The sequence below is a fragment of the Micropterus salmoides genome, unplaced genomic scaffold, assembly GCF_014851395.1.
Source record: "Micropterus salmoides isolate LMB-PRFRI ecotype aquatic unplaced genomic scaffold, ASM1485139v1 Ms_hic_scaffold_23, whole genome shotgun sequence".
Lineage (NCBI taxonomy): Eukaryota > Metazoa > Chordata > Actinopteri > Centrarchiformes > Centrarchidae > Micropterus > Micropterus salmoides.
This window is the reverse complement of record NW_024041484.1, coordinates 22,741,336-22,765,831: the sequence shown is the minus strand read 5'-3', so window position 1 is coordinate 22,765,831 and position 24,496 is coordinate 22,741,336. Positions and strand designations below refer to the sequence as shown.

At 39.5% G+C, this 24,496-nt stretch overlaps 1 protein-coding gene across 4 annotated transcripts in view; it reads right to left on the bottom strand.

The window, feature by feature from the left end:
• The window catches only part of plxnb2a.1 (plexin b2a, tandem duplicate 1), a 184,073-nt gene that overhangs the window by 101,697 nt on the left and 57,880 nt on the right, over positions 1–24,496 (bottom strand). For all 4 annotated transcript variants that reach the window (XM_038738306.1, XM_038738308.1, XM_038738307.1 and 1 more), the window contains one exon: positions 9,547–9,599. The gene's annotated coding sequence lies outside the window, so the exon portion shown is untranslated. The remainder of the gene's footprint in view (positions 1–9,546; positions 9,600–24,496) is intronic.

The window sequence follows — 24,496 nt, the reverse complement described above, 5'->3', positions numbered from 1 at the left end:
TAATGTAACTGACAGTGTTAATATCAGTGTTTCCCATTAATTAACGAGACCATGGCGGCCCACCACAGTCTAATTTGCTCTGCCATAGTTCTAAAATAAACAAAAAATATTTTTACACATCTCATAGTAACATTACAGACCTCTAACGTTGTGTTTTGTGGATGCTGCTCCACGCTGCTCTAAGCTCGCGCGCTCAACCACTTTTCTTTTGAGGTAACTACGGTAACGGTTTGTTTCTGTCACTCGTTTGTGAGAAGGCGATTAAGCTAACCGCGCCTAAATTAGGAGTGCACACGTATTCAAGCATTTATGGTAAATCCACTGAAACGGCCCAGAGCGAGCTTAACGGCAGGTTAGAGACTTTATCCTGTCAGTTTGTCTCTTTACAAAGACAAGTGCTGCAGTATGAGAGTCCTACCTGAAGAGAGGCTGTGAAGTCTTCAGGTAACCACATACAACATTATTTATCAAATTGGGTCGGACTTGATGACTTTAGCGTGAGGAGGACACACATGTGACAACGTCCGGTTTTCCAAACAAGGTTTCTTTACAGTATGGAAATAAGATGATTTGGATTATATTCACAGAAAGTATAAAACAAATTATATGTGTCCTTTAAAAGTAAAAAAAAAAACAACAACAATAAAATGTTAAAGTGAAATTACTTTATTAATTACTTAATTTTGGGGTTGCTGGAAAAACATTAAATAAATTTGTTGACTTTTGTTGGCGTTTCATCTCCTTTTATAGCTATACAATGAGTTTATGATTAAATAGTTTACTAGAGCACAACATTGTTTACAAGAGTGCAAAGTTCTTCACAGATAGCCAGGCACGCACCCAGACCCCCCGAGAGGGTCCGAGGTCTCTTAAAATCCTGTGGGAAACACTGAATGTGTTTGCTAAGTTAGCTTTCTGAACTTGCCCTTTACTTCTTACTGGGTGGACATCCCAATTTTCTTGTGATGTGCTACTACCTCCCTATTTCTTTGGAGTATGAATTGGCTGGGTTACATATAAACCATTAAATTCTATTTTTAAAAGACACTTACCTTTCTCGAAAGTTGGACACTTGTTATTTACTGCAGCACTATGAGTCAGTAAAGCTCCACAGAGATCTCAATCACATGTGAAAGACATTAAACATGAACCTGTTGCTACAGAGCGCAAACACACACACACACACAGTCCATTTAAGAAGTAAGAAATGAAGAGAATAATAGCGAAAGAGGCTGTGGAGAGCAGTGAAGTAAGCTGTTAAAGCCATCAGAGGCTGGGAGGATCCTGCTGTTGTCCATAAAAGCTTAAATGTAGCAGACAGCTTAGAGAGCCTGCTTCAGTACTTTTCCCTCCTCCTTCCTCCTCTTCACTTCACTTTTTCCTCTCCCAGACTGCAGCATTTCAAAGTTCATATATATAATATAAAATGAGCTGCAGGTATTCCCAATTCAGCTACTTCTGTGATCAAAAAGGAATCAAAGGGAATGAAATACTCAACTCTTGCTGGGTAACAACAGAGCGCTGCTTAAAAGACAATAAATATATTCAGCGACATCCAAAAAATTAACGCCTCGGGGCACACCGGCCAACCGCAGGCCGGGGCCTTGCCGGAAACAGAAAGAAGACAATGAGGAAGAAGAACTGCACAATTGCTCAAAACTAATTTAATTTAAATTCAGGGAAATTCAATAAATTCGGGAAACTGAAAGCAAAAAACCAAACAGCAGTACTCGAGCGCTCTGTCCACACATCAGTGGACTTTATTACTGACAAATGACACATGTGGATGACTGATAAGGGTGGAGTTAAGTAACAGGGAAGGACACTGTCACAAACAGTAAACTCATTTCTACTCTGCAAGTAGCTCACTGCTGTAACACAACAGATATTCAGCCACTGCACTGCATTACCCTCATGTTTCTACTTTCTGTGTAATAAGCTGTGTGAGACAAGAAGAAATGTGCTGTGATGGTGGAGCGTTTTCTGCTCTCTTTGCTACATTAACTCAGTGGAAAAACATTTAAAGATGCTTAAATGTGTAGAATGAACAAAACAAAACACTGTATTCATATCTGTATATTCATATTCTTCCAAATAAAAGGGAGGTAACCGTATGTTTGTTTACTTCTGACCAACAGCTACATAGCTAGCATTATACAAAACTCGATTCTCCATTACAGCTCTGAACCTGCTAAAATCAACTGATGGTTAGAAGTTTGGAAAGTCTGGAAAATTATACAGTTTTCCAGGTCAGGTTTAATTTGGTTAAACATTTGCATGAGAGAAAAGAACTAAAAAGTGAGAAAGACAAGGAGGTGTGGCTAACGTTTAATACAGAGTAGCTTGTTACGATGCAACACGGTCCAAGTTTCATGCCACTGAATATGAGTGGACACAAAAGTTCCCGTCAACATTTTCTCAAGACAAGAGTCAATGTTTTCCAGGATGATTTTGACCAAATAGGGTGCAGCGTTGGCCAACAGGCAAGAGCAAACCAGTATGTCACCGGTTGGGTCATCGCCTGAACGATCAAGCCGAGCCGCGGTGGCAAATTCAAGCTGCCGCTGACCTCGGGGGCGTGGCTGTCGTCATGTTTACATTGAAAACAATGGAGGCAGAACCTGCTCTCTCAATCGTTAAAAAAGTGTTTTTGAATGTGCACATGACGACGGCGTAGGCGTACAGGATATGTATTGCAGATTTTATACTCAGTAAACTCAAAAAAAAACTTTACGAAGCAAGAACCTGCATACCAGCGTGACGGTAAATTATGTCTCCTTAAAACTGCACTGTCTGAGAACACAAATCAGGTGTTGGAATATCTGAAGGAATCTTTGGGGCAAACTTGAACCAGATGTTCCCCCTGACAAAGCCCTCAAAGAGAAGAAGAAATAAAAAACAATCTGATAGCAAACAGCAGTTTTCATGGCTAAAAGAGAAATTCCCACAGAAACTTCAATTTTAAGAAATGACATGCATCTGTGGAGGAACATTTGAAAGCAAAAAATGGAGGCAAAACAAACCAAACCAAACTTTTTCTTCTTCTTCTGTCCAATCCCAGGGCAACTTGGAGCAGAACGGGTATAAAGCTTTCCACCACGGTGACGGGACAGAAGCCACACTCTGCTGGCTAACACAGAAAAGAAAATACTGAAAGCCACACATGAGCACCCACTCACCCACGCCCTCCAAACACACACACAAATACTGGCATCAATCCTGAAACTATTCAATCACAGCACACACGAACACACCACAGTACCCGTTGGCAGCTGATGAAAAATCTGCTTCAAGTCATCAACTTCGCCTTCTAAGTCTCTTTCTCTCTCCTTCACTTTTCTTTCCATTTTTGTTCTTTTCCTGCTGTTTTTTTTTTTTTTTGCTGCTTTCATTCCTTTTGACTTTCTTCCATCGCTTTTTACCTTTTTTTTATTTCTTCATTTCTTCTTTCCATTGGTACTCAGTTTTTTTGCATTTAATCCATTTATCAATCCATTTATCATTACTCACTTTCCGTCTGTCTCCTTCCCTACCTTCCTGACTTTTTCCCTTCCTTCCTCCCTCACTATTGCCCGTCTTTCTACACCTCTTTCCTCCTTCTTTCATTCTTTTTATTTGTCTTCATCTCTTTCTGCCTTCCATTATTTCATCTCTTCCCTGTTTTTCTTTCTTTCCTTCCTCCCCATCTTCTGTCTTTCTACACCTCTTCCTTTCTTTCCTTCTTCTCTCGATCCTTCTCTTTTATTCTTTCTATTTGTCTTCCTGCCTTCCTTTCTTTCCTCCCTTTCTACATGGTTTACTTTATTTCCTTGTTTCATCCTGTCTCCCCTCTTTCTTTCTCCCTCTCTCCCTCATTCCCTTTCTTTCTACATTACTACCTTTCCTTCCTTCCTTCCTTCCTAACTCCCCATCTCTCTCTCCTTCTGTCTTTCTACCTTATTTCCTTCTTCCTTCCTTCCTTCCTATGGATTAATGACCTGATTCATATATAATGATAAAGATGGACACACACTGAGTTTTGGCACGCCTGAGGAGATGTTTGCCATCTGTCTGTCTGTGTGTGTCTGTGTGTATACAGACAAAAATGGACTTCAGTCAAACCCACACACCTCACATTTTATTCTGGGACTACCTCCAAACAACAGTCAAACATCTAGACACACAGACACACACACAGTGTCTGAATCATGTGTAAAGCTCTGGCAGCAGCAGATATGGTGAGGTAAGTGATGGAGTGATGAAGAAGATTAATAGAAAAGTGAAAATGAGTCGACTTGATGAAAAGCTCTCTCCGATATCCGCACGTCTTAAAGTTTTGCACCATAAAAATGAACCTGTGGCGACATTAATCATTCACTAGAGTTTGACTGATGTGGCTTTTAGAAGGTCAGTATTGATATTTTCTCGACTGAATCTGCTGAGAGCTCATGTTTTGTACCGCTGTTCAATATTTAAAGAACAAACAGTGTTGCTCACTGACTGTCTATGAGGTTGTTTTTATATAATGAAGTTGTTAAATACTTGACCTCCCATTTATTCAGTGATTTTTCCTGAGTGTAAGTAAACAGGAGGACTGTGGCTCACCGTGTGACAGTAGAAAGTCTCAACTCAAAAGAAAGTCTCATGTCAATTAGGACAAGTTCAAAGAAAGTTAATCCTCGCCAAAAAAGACTCAAGTCAAGTTCCAAGTCATTCAGAACAAGTTGTAAACTGAATATCTTTGGGATTTCGCCTGTTGGTCAGAAAGCTTAACTTTTTTTGAAATGTTGGAGAATATTATTATTATATCAATAATGAAAATAATCATTAGTTGTAACCCTAGTCAAGGTATATTTGTGGCTGAAGTTTGACTAATGCAAGTATCAAGTTTTGTCATAACATGTCTCACGCCAAGTCCCAAGTTAGTAAAGACAAATTCAAATGAAATATCAAGTCCTGTCAAAGCAGTTTCCAAGCAAATCCAAGTGAGTCGAGACAAGTCAAATATCGAGTGTGTCAAAAAAAGTCTAAACCCAAACGAGACGTGTCCGTGTCGAGTCCAATGTCTAGTCAAAACATGTCTCAAGTCAAGTTCCACATCCCTGAAGGTTAGGGAGGGGCAAGTCTTCATAAGCAAAATGCAAATCGGATGACGGTGTGTGGCTTATTATTGTTCCGGGATTTTAAAAAAAAAGGTCAGAACTTGTGTTTATGATTTAAAATCTAAAGTCAAATTACGGAGTTGAGTAGCCCTACAGCCCTGCCAGTTAATATTTAGGTTGTTAGGTTTAGTTTAAGGATAAGATTTCAGATTTCTAGTTGGTTACAGTTGAGGTTGGGGGGGGGGGGGGGGTAAATGTAAATGAAGGAACATACATTTGACATTTGACCTTGTATGACTGCAGTTTGCAATATTTGTTTGGAGGAAAGACATGCAGACGCTGCTGACAATGAAAATTATAGCAAACCAGGAAAACTAAAGCAAAGTCATAGTTGGTGCACCTCAAATATGAAAGGGAGATGAATGATTTGACCCTGAGAAATTGATATCTTAAAACTCACCCCCAGACACACACACACACACACATAGACCCTTGTATTTGCTTTCATAAGATTTGAGGAAGTGACAAGGTACAAGCTCCCTTAGAAGGCTGAGAAAATGAAGCAGTTTATGGGAACAAGTACTACTTAAAAAAAACACACACATTTGATAACACAACTCAGGGGAATGAGATATTGAGAACATGCAGGCAAGAGGGAAACAGTGATGGATGGAAGACAGAAGGGGAAGTGAAGGAAAGGCACATACACACTGTAGTGTCATGCTTTAATGTGAGCTGGCAGACCGCGAGCGGGACAGAAGCAGATCATAGAAACCAGTCATTCAGATCAGATGACCATTCAAATCAACCCGTCACACCAGAGGGTTTCATTTTGGTCCAGTGTGAGTATCTGAAGGGGCCACAGACACATATTTGGACTGAAACTGCTGATAAATTATTTCACTAAATTATGTGTTTAAACTTGTCAAATTCAGGATAAACTATTTTAAGAATGTTTTTCTTTCCAGAGAGGAAAGGCCTCTGAAACAATAAATAATGTTTAATCATTTCGGGGTTATGAACTGAGAAAGAAAATGCCAAAATATCCTGCAGCCAGTTTGCAGGCAGCAACGGAGACTGAGATATTACTGAGATATTATCCATCACAGACCCACTCCTGGACCCCTACAGAACCAACAAGTCTGTAAACATGGCCCTTCACTACATCCTCCAGCATGTGGACTCCCCAGGAACCTACGCCAGGATCCTATTTGTGGATTCCAGCTCTGCTTTCAACACCATCATCCCGGCCCTGCTGCAGGACTCCACCTGCAAGTGGATCACAGACTCCCTTACGGACCAGAAGCAGCATGTTAAGCTTGGGAAACATCTCTCTGACTCCAGGACCATCAGCACCGGTTCCCCTCAAAGCTGTGTTCTTTCCCCCCTTCTCTCCTCCCTGTACACCAACAGCTGCGCCTCCAGTCACCAGTCCTTCAAGCTCCTGAAGTTTGCAGATGACACCACCCTCATTGGGCTCATCTCAGGTGGGGATGAGTCTGCTTACAGGTGTGAGATCGACCATCTGGTGACCTGGTGCAGCCAGAACAGCCTGGAGCTCAACTCACTGAAGACAGTAGAGATGATCGTAGAGCCCAGCCAAGCTCCACCCTCCCCCATCATCCTGGGTGACACCGCAGTCACCACTGTGGACTCCTTAAGTTAACCTCAAGTGGGAGCTGAACATCACCTCCATCACCAAAAAGGCCCAGCAGAGGATGTACTTCCTGCGGCAGCAGAAGAAGTTCAGCCTGGCAAAGACAATGATGGCGCACTTCTACACCACCAGCTGGTACGCTGCTGCCACTGCCAGGGACAAGGGCAGGATTATCATTCGCTCTGCAGAGAAGGTGATTGGTTGTCACCTTCCATCACTTCAGGACCTAAACGCCTCCAGGACTCTGAGGCGTGCAGGAAAGATTTCAGCTGACCCCTCCCATCCCGGACACAAACTGTTTCAGACACTCCCATCTGGCAGGAGGCTGCGGTCCATCAGGACCCTCTCGCCACAAGAACAGTTTCTTCACGATTGCAGCGGGCTTTGTCAACAAAACCCAGGTCCCCACTGTCACTGACTCTAATGCCCCCCTCCCCAAACACACACTCATACACACTCCTGACCCCACACTTTACAGGAACGCTCAACTGTGCTTTTTGCACATACTTGTGAACATTGTATTATAGTATTATTGTAATTTTCCATGTTAATGTGTACTGTAAGCACCGATTTATACCAAGGCAAATTCCTCGTATGAGAAAATGTACCTGGCAATAAGACCGATTCTGATTTTACAATCATTACTGTGTTTGTGCATGCAAGCTACACATACTACTACAAACTCTGTCTTTATATGTGTGTGGTGGAAGTCTTCACATGGCCAAAAATTTGAATCAGACAAAAAAAATTTCAATTATAAAAAGACCCAAACTGAAGACGGACCTGTTTGTTTCAGATTTACAGACCAAAACCCAAATAGATGTGTCATTCAGCATAATAATTTAAAGAAAGGCCATTGTACTGACACAAAGGCATGCCAAATGACTTCTTCCAGGAGAGGGCTGCCTGAGTGACAGATGAACTTTTTATTATAAAAATCCCAAAAAGATGAAAAAGAACTTATTAGTTATGTGCAAAAACACTGTGTCCTCTACATAGTGAAGCTGACTGGGTCTGGCTTGCTCTTCAGTAGCCAAATGCCTCCTGGTCAAAAAGCAGTGCGAATCTCTTAAACCCGACTGACTGCCCATGGTTCAGCCAGTACAAACTCATATCGTCCAGCCAAAGTCCTTCAGACGCAAATATCTATATATTAAGTCCAAAAGGTTCAGTTTCGGAACAATCTGTCTAAATTGATGTACAAAGCATCTGGAATATCTACGGTTTGAGTATTTCACTCAGTGTAAACAAGAGAAACTTCATCCAGTCTAACAATGTTTTCTTCCCACATCCTGTATGCATGTAGTGATATACGGTGGCACTATGTACCAAGCAACATAAAAGCAAGGTGTGGTCCTGAGCCCAACAAACCAAAACCTGACCACATGATGGTGAGGTTGGGTGTGGTCAGAGTTTCAAGAGACTTGTACCCTTCAACTCAGAGGACAATGAAGCTTTGTTTTTCTTCCTTCCAAAATCCAGTGTGGATTAAGGTTAAACAAATGAGGAGTTCTGTATGATAAGGGGTAACAGTCTCTGCAAAAATGTGTAAAGAAAGACATAATATACTCATAATATTTTACAACAGCAGTCTTTTAGTGCTTGGTAACAAAACGTCCAATAAAAAGGGGATGATCAGAAACTCACATGCATTTCATTCTGGGGAGTTGCTACTCTCCCCCCTTTGTAATTGTATTTTTTTTATATGCACAAACAAGCACCGGTTCAGTGAAACTAACTGGGGCTTGCCGACTTTGGGAAAATCTCTGTAGCCAAAACAGCTGCGACCAGACCAGCAGGGAAAACTCAAGCGGTAAGAGACATGTCGTCAGAAATTGGCTGCCATCATCACCCTGTTCTCAGGCACTGTGGGGCCACATTTAAACCAAGAGACCCAGAACAGCTCTTGATGCCACCCAGAATCATAATAGAGGAGGAAATGTGGATGCAAGATCAGTTCAGGTCTGAACATGTCGCTGGTTGATCTGGCCTGGAGACCTCTAATGTGTGTTTGTGTATAAACAAGGGTCTTATTGTAATCTCTCATTCACTTGAGGTTGACATCTACATAACTTGAAGCTTAACTTTCTACATCAATTATTGTTCCTGTGTGTGTGTGTGTGTGTGTGTGTGTGTGTACTCTTGTATTATTTATGGGAAGGAGTTTTATTTAATGGTCCATAACTTCATTGGCTGTCTGAAACTTTTTGTTCAGGTATAGGGTAACTGTTCTGTTTCTTTGTCTTGAAACCTGTATTTTTCCCCCACTGTAAGCATCTTACCGCTTCTCACTGCAATATTAGAAGAATGCAATGTCGGTTGTGTTTGTGTATTAAAGCTTCAGTTCCTTGACAATTGCCTCAACGACATCATGGAGTTCAAATAGAAGAATAAAGCAATATAATTAGCGAGAGAGAGAGAGAGAGAGAGCGAGAGAGCGAGGTGTGTATTGTGTTAGTAATTGGCTGATATGTGAGAAGAGTGTTTGCATAAGGGGCAGCAGAATAACAGCAAGAATTAATTTCTTAAAAACGGCCTGAAGCTTCCAATTACCCCCCTCCCCCACCCCCTCCCCCACCACACACACAAAATGTACGAAAACACACAAGCAGCTGAAAGACGCCAAAATAAACAGCCAATGGCATTCAAGAGAACCTACAACGCTTGCTAATGACAGCAGAGGAGGGGGGGGGTGGGATTTGAAAAATGAAATGATAGCTATGTAAAAAAGGGTGAAAGAGCAAGTGGTATATATTTTGTGAAAAAAAATGAGAATGAAAAAAAGTCAAAGTTGTAACGCTTCCTTACCTGTTCAGTGTTCAGGCCTGTTGATCTCTGATGACATCAAACACCTCACTCTCCTAAAAGACAAAACAAAAAATGTTTGGATAAATTTGGGTTGGTATGTTTGTAGCTGGAACCATTGGTCTCAAATCACAGCTTGGATGTGCTGGAACAGGAATCAGTGACTGGCCCGAGGGTTGCACTCGAATTACAGGTCAAAACTAGGTGACGTTTGTTACTGATAATGATCTGCTGCTGCTGCTTCTGTCCTCTGCTGAGTCTAAACGGACAGTCTTGAGCACTCCAAATTTCGGCACTGTTTTCCGTACGGGACATCAAATACTGTAAACTACGCAAAACTGTCACATGCTGCCGTTCTGCTGCTGCAACCCGATATCATGCCAAAACAGGTAATAAACACATGCCGGTCCACCGTTGCAGGGGCAAATGTTTCCTCGCCAAGGCAGTCAAGTTAGCAATAATAAATACGTAGTATGAGAAACATTTCAGGTCATAGGTACGGTTTGGTTTGTTAGGTTTAGGCACCAAAACTACTTGGTTATGTTTATACACAGATCATGGTTTGGGCTAAAATAACTACTTCCTTAAACCTAGGGAAGGCAACATTGGAGAAACTAGCAAGAGACGTCTAGATTAGAACAAAATCTCTACCCCTCCCTTCAGGCCTCCCTCCAAAGCCACTCCCCCAAAACACATGTTCATGAGTACACAGGTAGGTAAGCCAGATTGGTCATGCTCATTAAAGTCCAACAACCACATTTCTGTGTCAGATCATTTGACTTTGATTACTGTTGGGATGTAAAGAGAATTTCCACAAATATAACAAAGATTGCTTCTGAAATAAACTTCCTACCCCAGCTTTAAAACAATCAACAATGACTATTTCATTTCACACAGAAACAAACCCAAATCTCCCGTGTGAAATTCCTGTGACCCATTTATCTTCTGTTTGAGCCTTAATTAAATTTAGTAGCCAATACTTGAGTAGAAATTTGACATTTAAGACTTCTTGAGTTGTATTTTGGTTTGAACGGATCAACCGTTGATCAATATATTCAAAACTAATTTTGCTATAGCCTCTTTAAGTTTGTATTCAAGATAATCCCTTTGCGTTTCCGGTGGATTTTTTCCATCTACCATTCCCCTTGGCCGGTGGGTCAAAAAGTTAATTTCAGACACTGACCGATTAAAGTTATTAGCCGCGTTTCCGTCAATGTTTTTTAATGCACATTTTGAAGTATAGCATTAGAAAAGGTTGATGGAAACGGCAAAATTCAAATAAAACTTTCTTAATTTCGCAAAAAAGTTTTTACGCTCACTTGAGGTGGTTTTTGTCTTTGTCGAAAAAGAATCCATGCGAATAATGGAAGATGGAAACACTTTTTTCGTTTCAAACCAGATGATGGAAACACTCCTATTTTGCATTATCGTTTATTATTAGTTTATTTTTTTGCGACAAGCAACAAGCAACAGTGCATCATGAAGTAGATTGGCTGATCATTAATGCTGTTAACTTAAATATGTATAAATAGATAAACATAATAAATTGTTGAATGTGTCTCATATGCTGACTTGGTATCAGAGTACAGCCGCAAATAACAATTTAATTGTAATATCAAATAATTTATGTATTATGTTTTAATTTTTTCTATTAAAGTTCCCAGATGCCAATGAGGCCAAATGACCCTAGTGATCCTCTGACTTTCACTTTGTCCAGCACTTGGTTTATGACCAAATACCTGCAAAACTACTTACAATTCCATTAGCTTAAGCTGTACTATGTGTTTAGTGCTGACGTAATAATGAAAATATTCGCATACTAACAAACTAAACCAAGTGTTGAACATGGTAAACTGCTAACGTCAGCATGTTAGCATTGCCGCTGTTAGTGAGTTAGCATGCTGATGTTAGCATTGGGCTCAATGATGGTGCATATTTATTTATTGGTCATCTCTCCATAAAGTTTTATAAACATAGGGATCATATATACTTCGGTACATCAAACATTCTTAACCTGCACAATGATACTGTGAATAACTCAGTTTCAACAAAATTTAATCTGGCCCGACTGCAACAGAACCTGCTATAGAAAAGCCTGTGGATCAAAGTGAGTGCAATGTTAATTAAACATAATTAATTCACAGAAACTGCCAGAAATCTCGTATTATCTATCAGAGAGAAAAGCGTATTACTGCCTGGAATAATAACAAAAAGCTGGAGCTCTGCCTGAGTTTAAATAGACCCCTTCATCAGGGCATGAATTAAACTAAAGACATTTTAATTTGTGATAATACGGGAAGAGAGCCTCAGTTTTTCCTCTCGTAACGATAACAATAATGCTTATAGGCTCACCAGGCTCTAAAATAAAAAGGGACTTTTTAACTGAGAAGATAAAGGAAAAAATCAATTTGGGAAGTAATCTTCATAATGAGACAACCAATCAGACAAAAAGCTACCGACGCCGCGAGCGTATAATGGACAAAGACCAGCCGTGGCCCAAGTGTGGCTGAGTAAGCCTCCGGTAATCCAGTTCACAGGTATCTTAATTTTCATTTCACACCGTTACACTCAGATGAGGACGCTGCTCGCCTCTCCTGCAGAAACACAAATGAATGTCGCCTTTCATTTCGCATTGAAACAAGTGGCAAAGCAGCAAGTCACTGAATGTGTGTGTTGAGTGTGTTAGTGTGTGTGTGGTTCAGTTTGTTTGGCAGCACTTCTAACAATGTTGAGGCCCTCGGTGCTATCCAACAGAATGGCCTAGTCTGTCTCCACTCTATCTCAAAAGAACCATATGCTTCTGGATAGCAGGGCCGACTCGTGTGTGTGTGTGTGTGTGTGTTCAATTGTTTGCGTGAGTGTGTGTCCATATGTCTTAGCATCTAAAATCCAACATCTAAAACATCCAGATGGTGAAGCATCAGTCCACACAATGTTTACTTCCATCATCAGGAAGTGGCTTGAAAACCATTAAAAGACAATAAATATTCATCATCTGGGCTTAAGGGAGCAAACACACCACTCGTTTGACAATTATAGTGCAGTTATCTTATTATGATAAGTATAACAAAAAGATGCCATGGAGAATAAGAGAAACTGTGTTCTAAATAAGCAAAAGAAATGGATTAAATTTAACATGAATTGACAGCTCCAGTTCTCCTCGCTTACTTTTTAATCTTTTGTCAGCTGGATTTAGGTCCCCAGTGTTAAGATGATGGTAAAATCTCAAATCAGTCCAACCGTAGTTATTTAAAAAGAAGTAACCAATCAAAAGCATGCTTTCTAGCTCCACCTAAATTGTAAAAATTTTTTCAGGTTCAAGGCTGCATTAGAGATGAGACAAAACACAACAGACTGACACATGGACATCGTTCTCAGTCAACGGCCACGGTTAACCTTCGTCATGCTGATCGAGGTACTATGTCGATTGAAGAGTTGTTATTTTGGTATGTGGCGATTTAAAACCATTTTACAGTTACACAACTTGTCCACCAGAGAGCGCTGACAAGAAGAATTTTCATCTGTAAAATGTCCCATTCCATGTGCATGTTGGTCTTTCTCTAAAAAAAAAAAAGAGGTTCACTGTTATTGTTTATTAATCATTGTAAACGTGAGAATTAATCTTGATTTCAGGCACCCAGCCCTAATTTCCATTTTTTGTCACTCTATAATTGAGTGCTACTTTCTAAATAAATTAAAAGACGACAATAATATGATAGGCGTCAGGTGACACACACCTCAAAATATCTGAAACATTTTCATGAGTTGAGGGTTATCATGCATTCTTCTCTTAGCTCACCCTCCCCTGGCCTATCCTCTGCCTCTTTCATTTTCACTCTCCTTCTCTTCTATATGATTCAGCAACTGTCTGTTAATCAGTAATCGGCTGGAACAAGCGGAAGCCTGCACAGTTGCATATTGTTTTCATTTAAATAAACTTTTTTGCGACGAATAGTGTGATGGCAGTGCCACTTAAATGTATTTTTACTATGATTTATTGTAGTAGCAGTAATATAAATCCTGATTTTCATAAAATCTTTGGCCGAACTTAACAATAATAATGAGGCAGACGGAGGACAGTGGACCCGCACAGCAGGTCCAGATTGTAGGCAGGGACGCCCTCTGCTCTCTGTCTGACCTCTACAAAAGGAAAAAAACTAAACAAAAACGCATACACAGTCTGTCCATCTCATACACACAGACACACAGACAACATGAGTCATGTGTCATGTGCCAAGAGAGACGGTCGTACAGCAGCAGCCACCTCCGGAGACAAAGACCCCAAACACACTTTCTATTATGAACATACACCCAACTGTTCATACACAACAAGTTCATGACCAATGCTTCATTTTTTGTGCATTTAAATACACAGACACACACAAAAGACGTAGAAACCGTGTGAATGAGTAACAAATAAATAATATCTCAAATATCCACTAGAAGGTGGAAGAGTTTTATTGTTAGCAGCTAAAGGTTTTGGATTTGAATGGGAAGTTGTCATTGGCTCTGCACTTTTACAGAAATGGTGTGTTTTAGGGATGTCTCTCTCCACTGCCTCCACAGAGAACTCAGAAAACTGAAGCTAGATTGTGAATCTTGCAAACTCGCAATTCTTAATTCTGTTATGTCTGTGGTATCTAACGTTTTTAAAATCGTTAAAGATTTGAAAATGGTCTAGTGTGCAGCCGGAATAACTGAACAGCTTAGTCTATAAAATGTCAGAAAATATCTTCAAGCATCTTCTTTTAACAGACTTAAACCAATTTTTCAATTCACAATGATATAAAACAGAGAAAATTTGAATATTCTTACATTAGAGAAGTTAGAACTGATTTACTGTTGGCATTTTTTGCTTAAAAAAACCCCAACAATTTCACAGTTTGTCAATTAACATTTGTAATTTATTGACTCATAATTTAGCTGATGCTTTTATCCAAAGCGACTTCCAAATTTCAGAGGTCGCACGCCTCTGGAGCAACTAGGGGTTAAGTGTGTTGCTCAGGGACACATTGGCAGATGCGTTGCCAATGGAATTGAACCCGGGTCTCACGCCAAAGGCATGCGTCTTATCATCACCCCACCTAGTGTTTCAGCTCTATGGCCCAAATGTGAAATCTATTGACGGGTGAAGTCTTTCACTTGTGCTTTATGATATTTCAGCCACTACTGATTATATACCAGGTCTGTCGACTCTTCTCTCTTCAGTGATTTTAATATCAGGACATTAAATTGCAGCTGAGGTCTAGAAATCATCGTGCTCAGTAAAATTAAGGCGACATCTACTCTCTTTGCAGATGATGTCATTCTTGTGATTGATATGTGACGCGCAGTAAGAGTCTTTAGAGGTGATGTTTATACAGGCTTTATAAAATTATAGTTTCAAACAGCTGAAATGAAATTTTTCCACAGAGTCACAGAGGGTTTAACAGTAAACCAGATTGCTAGCAACTGCAAGGTCCCCTTCCACCTCTTTACACACACCTACATAGACACTTTGATCTTTCAATTTCACACACATGCTGGCTTTCACACACTTAACAACCTTTAGTGACAAATGCATCAGTGAGTCCCGTTTCTGTGGCTGCATGCTTTAGCTACACAGGTGTGAAAATCATGACGGTTTTATGTTCAGGTCAGCAAACCTGGTGGCTGCAAACATGTTACAGTAGGGAAAAGCACAGGTGTAAATAATAACATTTATGAAGGTTGAACATTAAGCTGTTTATATTGTCAAAATCTATCTGTTCAGCTTCTTTTATTAATAAACTGCAGCTGTTGTTTCCAACACAAGCTCAGCACCAAAACAGCAGATAGACATCGTTAGAGACTAGCTGGTGAACATAGGAAAGCATTTAGCAGCTAAAGAGCCAGATATTTCCCTCAGGAGCTGGTGGAGCAAAGGGAGCTACTGTAAAAAGAGAGTGAATATCCATCAGGTGGACCCAAACATGTCTGGTAATGAATACTAATGCAGCTCAATGTCTGCTGGATGTGTTAGCAACTACTTCCTAACACGTTAGCCACAGCATCTCAATAAGGCAAATTACATTCAGTGTTTCTGAGATGTGTTCTCTTGCAATTAAAATGGTTAAAGATAAACAACTAATCAATTAATCGAGTAATCATTGCAGCTTCACGCTCACCATCTTTCACACAAAAGCCCTAAAAATTATGATATATCAATCGTGTTCAATCGTGCCCAGGTGAAATACTGTGAAGAGGCTCAGAGTGAGGGAAAGAGGTGTCAAGAAGAACAACAACAACAAAAATGATGAATGTGAGCACAAGTACTGTGAAAAACATAAATGAGCAATTCTGTCAAAACACATAATGAAATGCTAAAACTATCTCTCTAAGTCATTTCAAACATATGATTTTAAATTGCATAAATGACAGCGCAGATGTGAGTGAGCGGAGGCTTATTTGTGTTGGATTTTCAGCAATTAGGACAGGAAACAGAGGCGCTGCTTTGGCTTCCTTGTGGAATTAAGCTATGCATCGTCAACACACACACACACACACACACACACACACACACGGAGCAAATTCCCACACTGACCGACAACACGGTCTCAGCTGTGAAACATCACACACAAATACACACACTTAAGAACACACGCTCAACTTCCTCTTGACCCATTTCCAAACACATCTCACCACCTCTCTGTTTCCATCCCATCCCTCCATCCCTCTCTTTCTCCTCATCTGCTGGAAGCAAAGCAGATCAGACCACTTCTGCTCTGTGTCATCAGATCAGAGGACACACACACACACACACAGTTAATCAGTTTGTTTATAAGGCCAAAGGCATGCAGGGTAAAATCCTTCTCTGTACTGTACCGTGTCTTTATTTAACTCTGCTGCACTGTTTCAGGGTTCAGAAGGGTAATGACTCTACTGTAAGACTGAAAAATGGGAACGATATTTTGGCTTTCATTTAAATTTACTTTGATTAAACATAATTTATTAAAAAAAAGGAAACCACACAGATTGGGAGTTTAGGTTTAACTGAAGCTCCCACATGAATGGAAAAAACTTTCAGCGTCAGCAGATTACTGTGCTGTTCAGACTACACAACTTGCTGTCTTGTAACGGGAGTCTTGAAGTCGTTGTGATGTTCACACGACGTGACTAATAGGCGACAGGGGGTCACACACTACACAATGCTGACAACGACTGTCACCTGGTTTCCAAATGCCCTTTTGTCATGAAAACACGTGAGAAGTGTCACGGGAAATGCTGCGAAACTACATATGAAACAGGAGTTGTTTATTATCGTAAAGATAAAATTATAAAGACAAAGAATATGGGTGAAAGAATGGATTAGCACACACGGGACTGTCTGTGCGACAGAGAGAGTTGGTGTTTTGTAGTGAAAAAGTACCTCCCTGCTCTCATTGGCTGAAAGCTAGATATCTGGCTGGTATCGGCGATGCATAAGCGATGCATTGGCGAGCCGTTTTGATGCGTTGTTGAGTAGTTGACATGTAACGATTGGAGAGCACTGATCGGTCGCCAATTAGCCCCCCATCACAGCCTGACGATTTGCGAGCTCGGCGACTAGCAAATCGGGCTTAAAATCATGTAGTGTGAACTAGGCTTAAGTTGTTACTTGTTCCCCTCAGTTTTAGTTTCAGGTTAAAGATCTTCTTAAGCTGATGATACACGGGGCAACTTTTTGAGCAATGTTGCTGGGCAATGTTGCTAGAGGCAAGTCCAACTATGTTTTGAACAGATAGCGGCGGTGCGGGGCGGGTGGCAGAGTGGTGGGGGAAGAGGATTATGGTAGTAATTTTTACTCATTACCATCGACGGCAACGTTGCCCTGCACGATTGCTCTAAACGTTGCTCCGTGTATAATCAGCTTTAAAGTCTCTTTGAACTGTCTGCTTACTGACCAGCTCCCATAATCCAGATGAGAAATGAGAGTTTACTGAATTAATAACTGAAGGTTAATCACATAACCATATCAACATTTTTAATCAAGTGCTCAAAGCAATACACTTAGGGAGCAGGAACAAGTGGGTTGCCTCTTTTAGGCTACACAAAAGGGTCCCTACCATATTGGTGGAGGTTGTTGGGGCTGAGAGGACTACCTGTAGACACTACTCAGGGCTGAAGTATTAGTATCATACTCTCAACCGTGTTTTTTGGGTTAGAAAACCAATTCTGTAATCTTTTTCCTAAGAATATGTTATAATTAAACATCACATAACTTTCAGGTCAGTACCATAAAAGTATTGAGGTTTCCAGCACTATTCAGGCTTGTAAAACTGTGTTTATTATATATTTCAAACACATAATCACAGACTGGTGTGTGGTCAAGTGTGTGCAAACACTGTAGTAGTAGTAGTCATTTGTAAGAAAAATAAGAAAATCCATCCACTTGACAGTTTGTGGAATGAAGAGGAGATGAAATGAGGAATGCAAGGACATAAGGAAAACAAAGACGAGACGGAAAGAAGAGAAGGAGGCAAAGGAGAGATGAAAGGTGGCAGTTGGACAGAGCTGCAGCAGTTTGTTTAACAGTCTGACAGGAAATGTTGAATCTGGCTCCATTGGTATGCTCTGATCAAGGCTGCCGAGACGTACCAGCCCAGAAATGAAGTGGAAACTAAATGGATCCATGTTGGTGGAAGAATTTCTTTGTTTACAGAGATATGTTTGGAGAGGGGTAAAGAGGAGGAAATGAGAAAAAGACAGAGGGCAGACAAATCTAAGATACACCAACCAAAAACCAATATGTGAGAGCATTAAAGAAATAAACTTGTATAACATCTCATGCTCCTGTAGTTTTCCTCCCTTTTCTCCTCCCAAATCTCACCTCCTTCCACACCCACTTCTCTCTCTATGAAAACTCATTTCCAAGGATTTATAAAGTAACATTATCTTGCAACAACTGTCGTGATCCTCCTTTATTTCCCCAGGGAAGGTTGACTGAACACTGAACATGCTTCATGTTCACTTAATTCCACACATTTATAACTGGGAGATGCCAAATACATCCACACGCCACAGCCCTGTTGTCCATTTAGACTCTTAATTCCTCATTGAGAGTATCTGACTCAGATAAAAGAGGTATTCATTCATTTTGACTGTGTTTTTTTAAGTTATACTATGGATTCAAATAAAATATCAGGTTTCATTGAATCACTTAAATGTTTATTCTATAAAATGTCTTCAATTTGCTTTCAGTCTTTCCGACTAACAGTCCAAAACTCAAAAGATATTCAATTGGTAATCATTTAAAACAGAAAAGCAATTCACAATTCTTCACGAGTCTGTCTTTCCATTATTATCCTATAACTTTGGAAGATACCCACATGAAAGGATTAACTCAGACTGCCTCATATTAACTTCGATTATTTTTTGAATATATTTTTATAAAATGAGGACTGTGGATTTTGTCCTCCATCACTTATATTAAAAGCACTTTAGGAAAGGATTGTCGTTTAACAGGAGTGAATTATTATAGCAAGCTAAACCTGTTTCAGTGTTAAGATTTTTTTTTTTAGGCCTGGTCGCACCAGCATCTAAAAAAATGGCAAAATTCTACAGCAAAATCAATTTATTTCAGCGGATTAGCAACAATCAGTGGATGTCCTTGCAGGGACGAATAAATCCATGCAACTCTTTCCCATCAAATTCAACTCTGATGAATTTTGCACTAACCGCTGACCAATAGCAAACAGCTTTAACAGTGTTGATTTAAAGTTAAGGTTTAAGGGACCAGAGAGCCAGAAAGTCCATTACTATCGTAGTTTACAATCTGCGTTTAACCATCAATCTTTATTTAACCTGTTGGGAGTAATAAACTCCTCCATACAAGGAGATTACACAAATAAGGGGTTGCTGGCACAACTACGTCTTTTAAATAATCTGTTACCGACCGAGCTAACAAGCTTGCTAAATGACAGTTAACAGTAGTAAATTAACAGTTAGCAAGCTAGCTAATGTGGACTTTTCCCCCCACTTCAATAACTCATTAATGAAGAAAATTAACAATCCTGAAAACAAAATATCAGGGGGGTAGTAAGCCACCTAGAACAAATTAGATATGGCTCAGAGAGCTATTGTGACTCATTAGCACTAGTATGTTCCCAGCCTGATAGCATGTTAGCCATTAGCTCACCAGCTACAGTAGTTTATTAACTAGCCCTGGAAAAGCCTCTAGCACTGCCTTTTTTGCAAAGACAGATGTCTTTCACTGTGCTACTTTCTCAGGGCCTTGAGTGATTGATTATCAAAATGAACAAATAATTTATTGTCAAACCGCTAATCGATTAATCGCTTCACCACTAGATTCAGTCCAGTCTTTTAGCCATGAGGTTGATCCAAATAATGTGAAAAGGATATCATTTTTTCCCCACCAGTGACAGAATTTATCGCTAACACATAAAACCTAAATATGTTTTAAACTATAGTAAAACCCCAGTTTGATCTAGAAACTAATGGCCTACTGTCATCCAGTTTTGGCGACTTATGGCTACCAACAGAAGAATAACATTTTTGATAACTTACTGAAAACCATTTTACCAAAATAACTATTATCCTTTAAAAACCCATATCAGACACAACTGTCGGAGAGCAGGGATGGATGGCTGGATAGGTGGAGGTAAACACATCTGGTTCTGCTCAATGTGGCTGACATTCCTCAGGGAAGAGGGAGTCCGAGAGGAGCAGGCTGGATGGTAATGAAATGGTCTTTTACACCAACACCAGTCTCATCAAAACCCTCTTCCAACGGGCATTTCTACAGATCAGAAGACTGAGGTGTTTACCATGTAAATAAAATCCCATGACTTCCAAGCTGAAGCAACCAAAGGGTGTGGGATCTGGGCTGCCACTGTGGCCTTGATGGAAATTTATGACTTTTCCATGGTGGTCCATTACTTAGTTCGAGAGCTTCAATGACCTCATTGAATAAAAATGTCCTTTCCTGGTTTATTACTGCAGTTTTTCAATGTGTAAAAGTATGACTTCAGATATTTTCCAAATTTATTTTCGTCTTTCCATGTCTAACTGAACAGCTCAGATTCGAAGAATTTCTTGACAAAAGCACAGGGGAGAAGAACTATGACCATTTTGAACAAGCTAAACTCCTTCCCTTAAAATAAATAAAATACAACAAAAGATCATATCCTCAATTGAACCATAACAAATGGCTTTCCGAACCTGGGTCAACTTTTGCCACAATGCCGCAATCCAGAACTACTTTGGCAAATTAAATGTGTGTAAGCAGACATTCATGATGGAATAACATGTAAGGTGATTATGTTGATTATTGTGTGTTGATTATTGTTGATTTGAACATGGCAAAAGCCAAACCTCACCTTTACTATAGTATGCCGATCTCAGCTGAATTCCAACCTTAGCATTTTAAAAACAATTTACTGATCCTTAGCGCTGCCTATTTCCCTCAATGTACCAATCAATAGCAAACTTCATGATAAATGAAACCTCAGTCATACTTCGGCTCAGGACGATGTTGTTTTCACTCCATTCACAAGGCCTAAAACAAATCTGGTTAAATGTAAAGACAGGATTAAGCTTTGCGGGAGACATCACAATGAGCTTAAACTATGGTGAGCAGCTTAACAGTGTAATTGCAATAGTAACTGGGGGCGCGGCACTGGTAAAGACCGGTTAATTATTAGGGCAAAGAATTACGAGTTTAATAGTGTCTAATTTTTTGTCTCCTCAATCTCCAATATTGTATTTTTCTAACATAAATCTGCCTGGTAACTTTTCAAAAACCGCCATGTGGTGGAAAAATAGCTGGGAAATCATGATTTATCCCATTAGTACCAAATATCTAAAATATACTAAACCACGTTGGTTACAGGCTAAACTTACATTTACTCATTTAGCCGACGCTTTTATCCAAAGCGACTTACAATTGCTAAGTCAGAGGTCGCACGCATCTGGAGCAACTGGGGTTAAGTCTTGCTCAGGGACACATTGGTGGATATGTCACAGTGTCGAACCCAGGTCTCTCACACCAGAAGCATACGTCTTATCCACTGCTCCATTGCCACCCGTTTCATCTCAAAAAACTACTTTAGTTAGATTTGTTTTGTTTTTCTCGCAGACAATTATTTGTAGAGGTCAATAAAATCCCTCACACCCCACACATTCCCCACCTCTACACAGAGCTTAATCGAGCAGAAATGCAATATTAAAAAAAAATTATATTCCAAACATCCAATCGAACTCCAGTCAAAAGACACGGTAGCCACCTACAGCAGCAGTAGCAACAGTGAAAATCAGAACTTCTCTCTCTCTGCAATAGAAATGAAATGCCAAGCCTGGCTAAGGACATAATGAAAAAGCTATTATCAGCATGAGCTTTCATCAGCACCGCATTCAACCATGTTCAATACAAACTGATTCTCTCATCTCATGCTGTACCCATCTGAATGCTGGGATATAATAAAAGGAGGCGAGATAAGAGAGAGAGATCACATTTTCACCCCCCGTTAAAGAAGTGCATCAGCACATTTACAGATGAGGCAAAGTTTTTATGAGCAACACACAGACACATTTGCCATCGCAAAAGGGCAACATAATCAACCTCTCATTCCAAGAATCCGATATATTCAAATCATTTAGTGGAGTCTGTATGTATATATTTCTTTACCTCCTATGTGTATGCCCCTTCATCTGTCAGCCGTTTCATTTTCCTGCTTTGTTACGTCTATTTCTTGATGTATTTATTTTCTCCAGAAGTCTCTTTCCATCCGTCACCTCCGGCATTACAGTCTCTGAATTCAAATACAGCCGCTTCATACAATATTCAATGAAATATTGAATTATGTATATATTACGATACAATATTCACACTGTATCCAGCATATATTAAGATCTAATGATGAGGGGCTGAAGTCAGTCCTGCCAAGTATGAACTGTGCATCAAACTGATTAGATGTGACAGTTATAATGTGACTCTCAGTAGCTTAAATATTTTGTAAATACTCCTCTGTTAACAAAAATTAGAGGTTGATATCATAAAATAAAGAACTCTGTAGGTTTAAATGTACTGCCAGTCTGAATTTGTCGTTTTATAATTCAGCATTTAACTTCAACAGTACAACACTGGATATTTCAAAAGTACTTAAAATGACCATTTCAGTTTATTACAACTTCCTTCTTATTTTAGCCTTGGCCATCGTTTCTATCAGTTAAGATAACATTATACTTACCAAAGTACCACATTGAACTGAATATAAGATGTTAATTCTTACATCCACTAATTCACAGACATGGAGGCAATTCTCCTGGAATAATCTGATTTGTTTCTTAATGTGAAAAGTAAGCAGTTACATATGTTGGAAATACAGTTTGGATAATATATAATATATGTTTTTTGGGAAATGGTATGTAAAGTGTTTCAACAGATATTGTTATTTTTTTCTGGATATTACATTTGAAAGAGGGGTTCATATTATATTTGAGAATTAGACAATGACATAACAGCAAAATGTGGTCTTTGAACGCAGTGAGATTCGGTCCCTTGCAAAGTGAGCCTGGTGCATTTTTACATTACAATGTGTTGGCATAATGAGTTGTTTGTGGCCTTAATGTTGCTAGGCTAGCGAGTTTCTTGCGTGTCTTTTTGAGAGTTCAAAAACCAACATGGGCAGGGGACATGCATGCGGTTCTGTTAACATTACACTGGGTGTCTGCATAAGTGGACATGTTCACACATGTTTGTAGGCACGTTTCCACTGTGGTTTTCAAGTGGCCATAAGTAACAAAATGTTCCTTGACAGACCCGCATGAGTTAACAGTCAAAAGTGAAACATGCTAACGAATCATTCTGACTGCTTCAACAGCCTGATAGGACTGATAAACATTAAGGATTTAGCAACATTTACATAAATGTTATCTTTGCGTTATGCTTAATGGAAGTATTTTCATATTTAACTTAACAAAAATAAGATCGAAGCTTTAATAAAGCAGAATTATTGTTTATGTTCACCTCCAGAATGTCTACAGCTAGCTGTCTGACATTAACTTCTGTCTGACTAACAAAGAACGATCTCTTTCATCCATCTCTGCTAGATGAAACATTTCTACCCTGACAAAATGTAGGTGTCCAATCTTTGTAAACACAAATGCCTCCTTTTGAGAGTCATTCTGGCTGCCATAGAATCACTCCTTCAAGGCAAATTTGGAGCACATCGGAAATTGAGAATGCTTTTTGTTAATTAAGCCCTTTGCAAACATGAAATCTCTGTGGTAGAATAAAGAGATATTGGTGGTTATGCAACTTCAGGTTTATGTGAGGAAATCTGTATTGAATTTATGTATCCAAGTTGCTTTTTCGAGTGTTTTGGAACAGGTTTGATGATTGTTCCATTTTCCCCATTTTCCCTTCTGATAATGTGGTTTATTTAAGATTAAGTAGTCCTGATACAGTGAAGCTTATGCGTTATTTTCCGTTTATTTGTTTGGTATGTTTTCATTTCTTGCTGCTTCAGCTCTTTCAGTTGAGTTCATTTCGTTTGACCCCTTAGGGCTGGGCACGTTAACGCGTTATTGTTATTTTATCACACGTTAATGCAGTTTTTTAAAATAATTATTATTATATCCGATAGGCCTTCATCTAGTTTTGCGGGATGCGAATTCCCTCCTGTAAATGTCCTGATAACTATTTAGATTCTGGACACTCACAAACAGCAAAGATCAGTCTCTCTTCCAATCTTTTCTTATTCTATTTTGCGCATAAACAATGCGATTAAAAATTTTAATCATTGCCCAGCACTACTTATAATAAACTTTACTCACTTTTAATGTTGTTAATTAGAGTATGTTTTGAGGCATAGTATATGTAGCTGTATGAAACAAGCCTACAAATAAACATATTTGTCATTGTCATTTAATCTACTGATAATTTTCCTCAATTAATAAATTAATACAATGATTATTTATACTACAAAACAAAAAG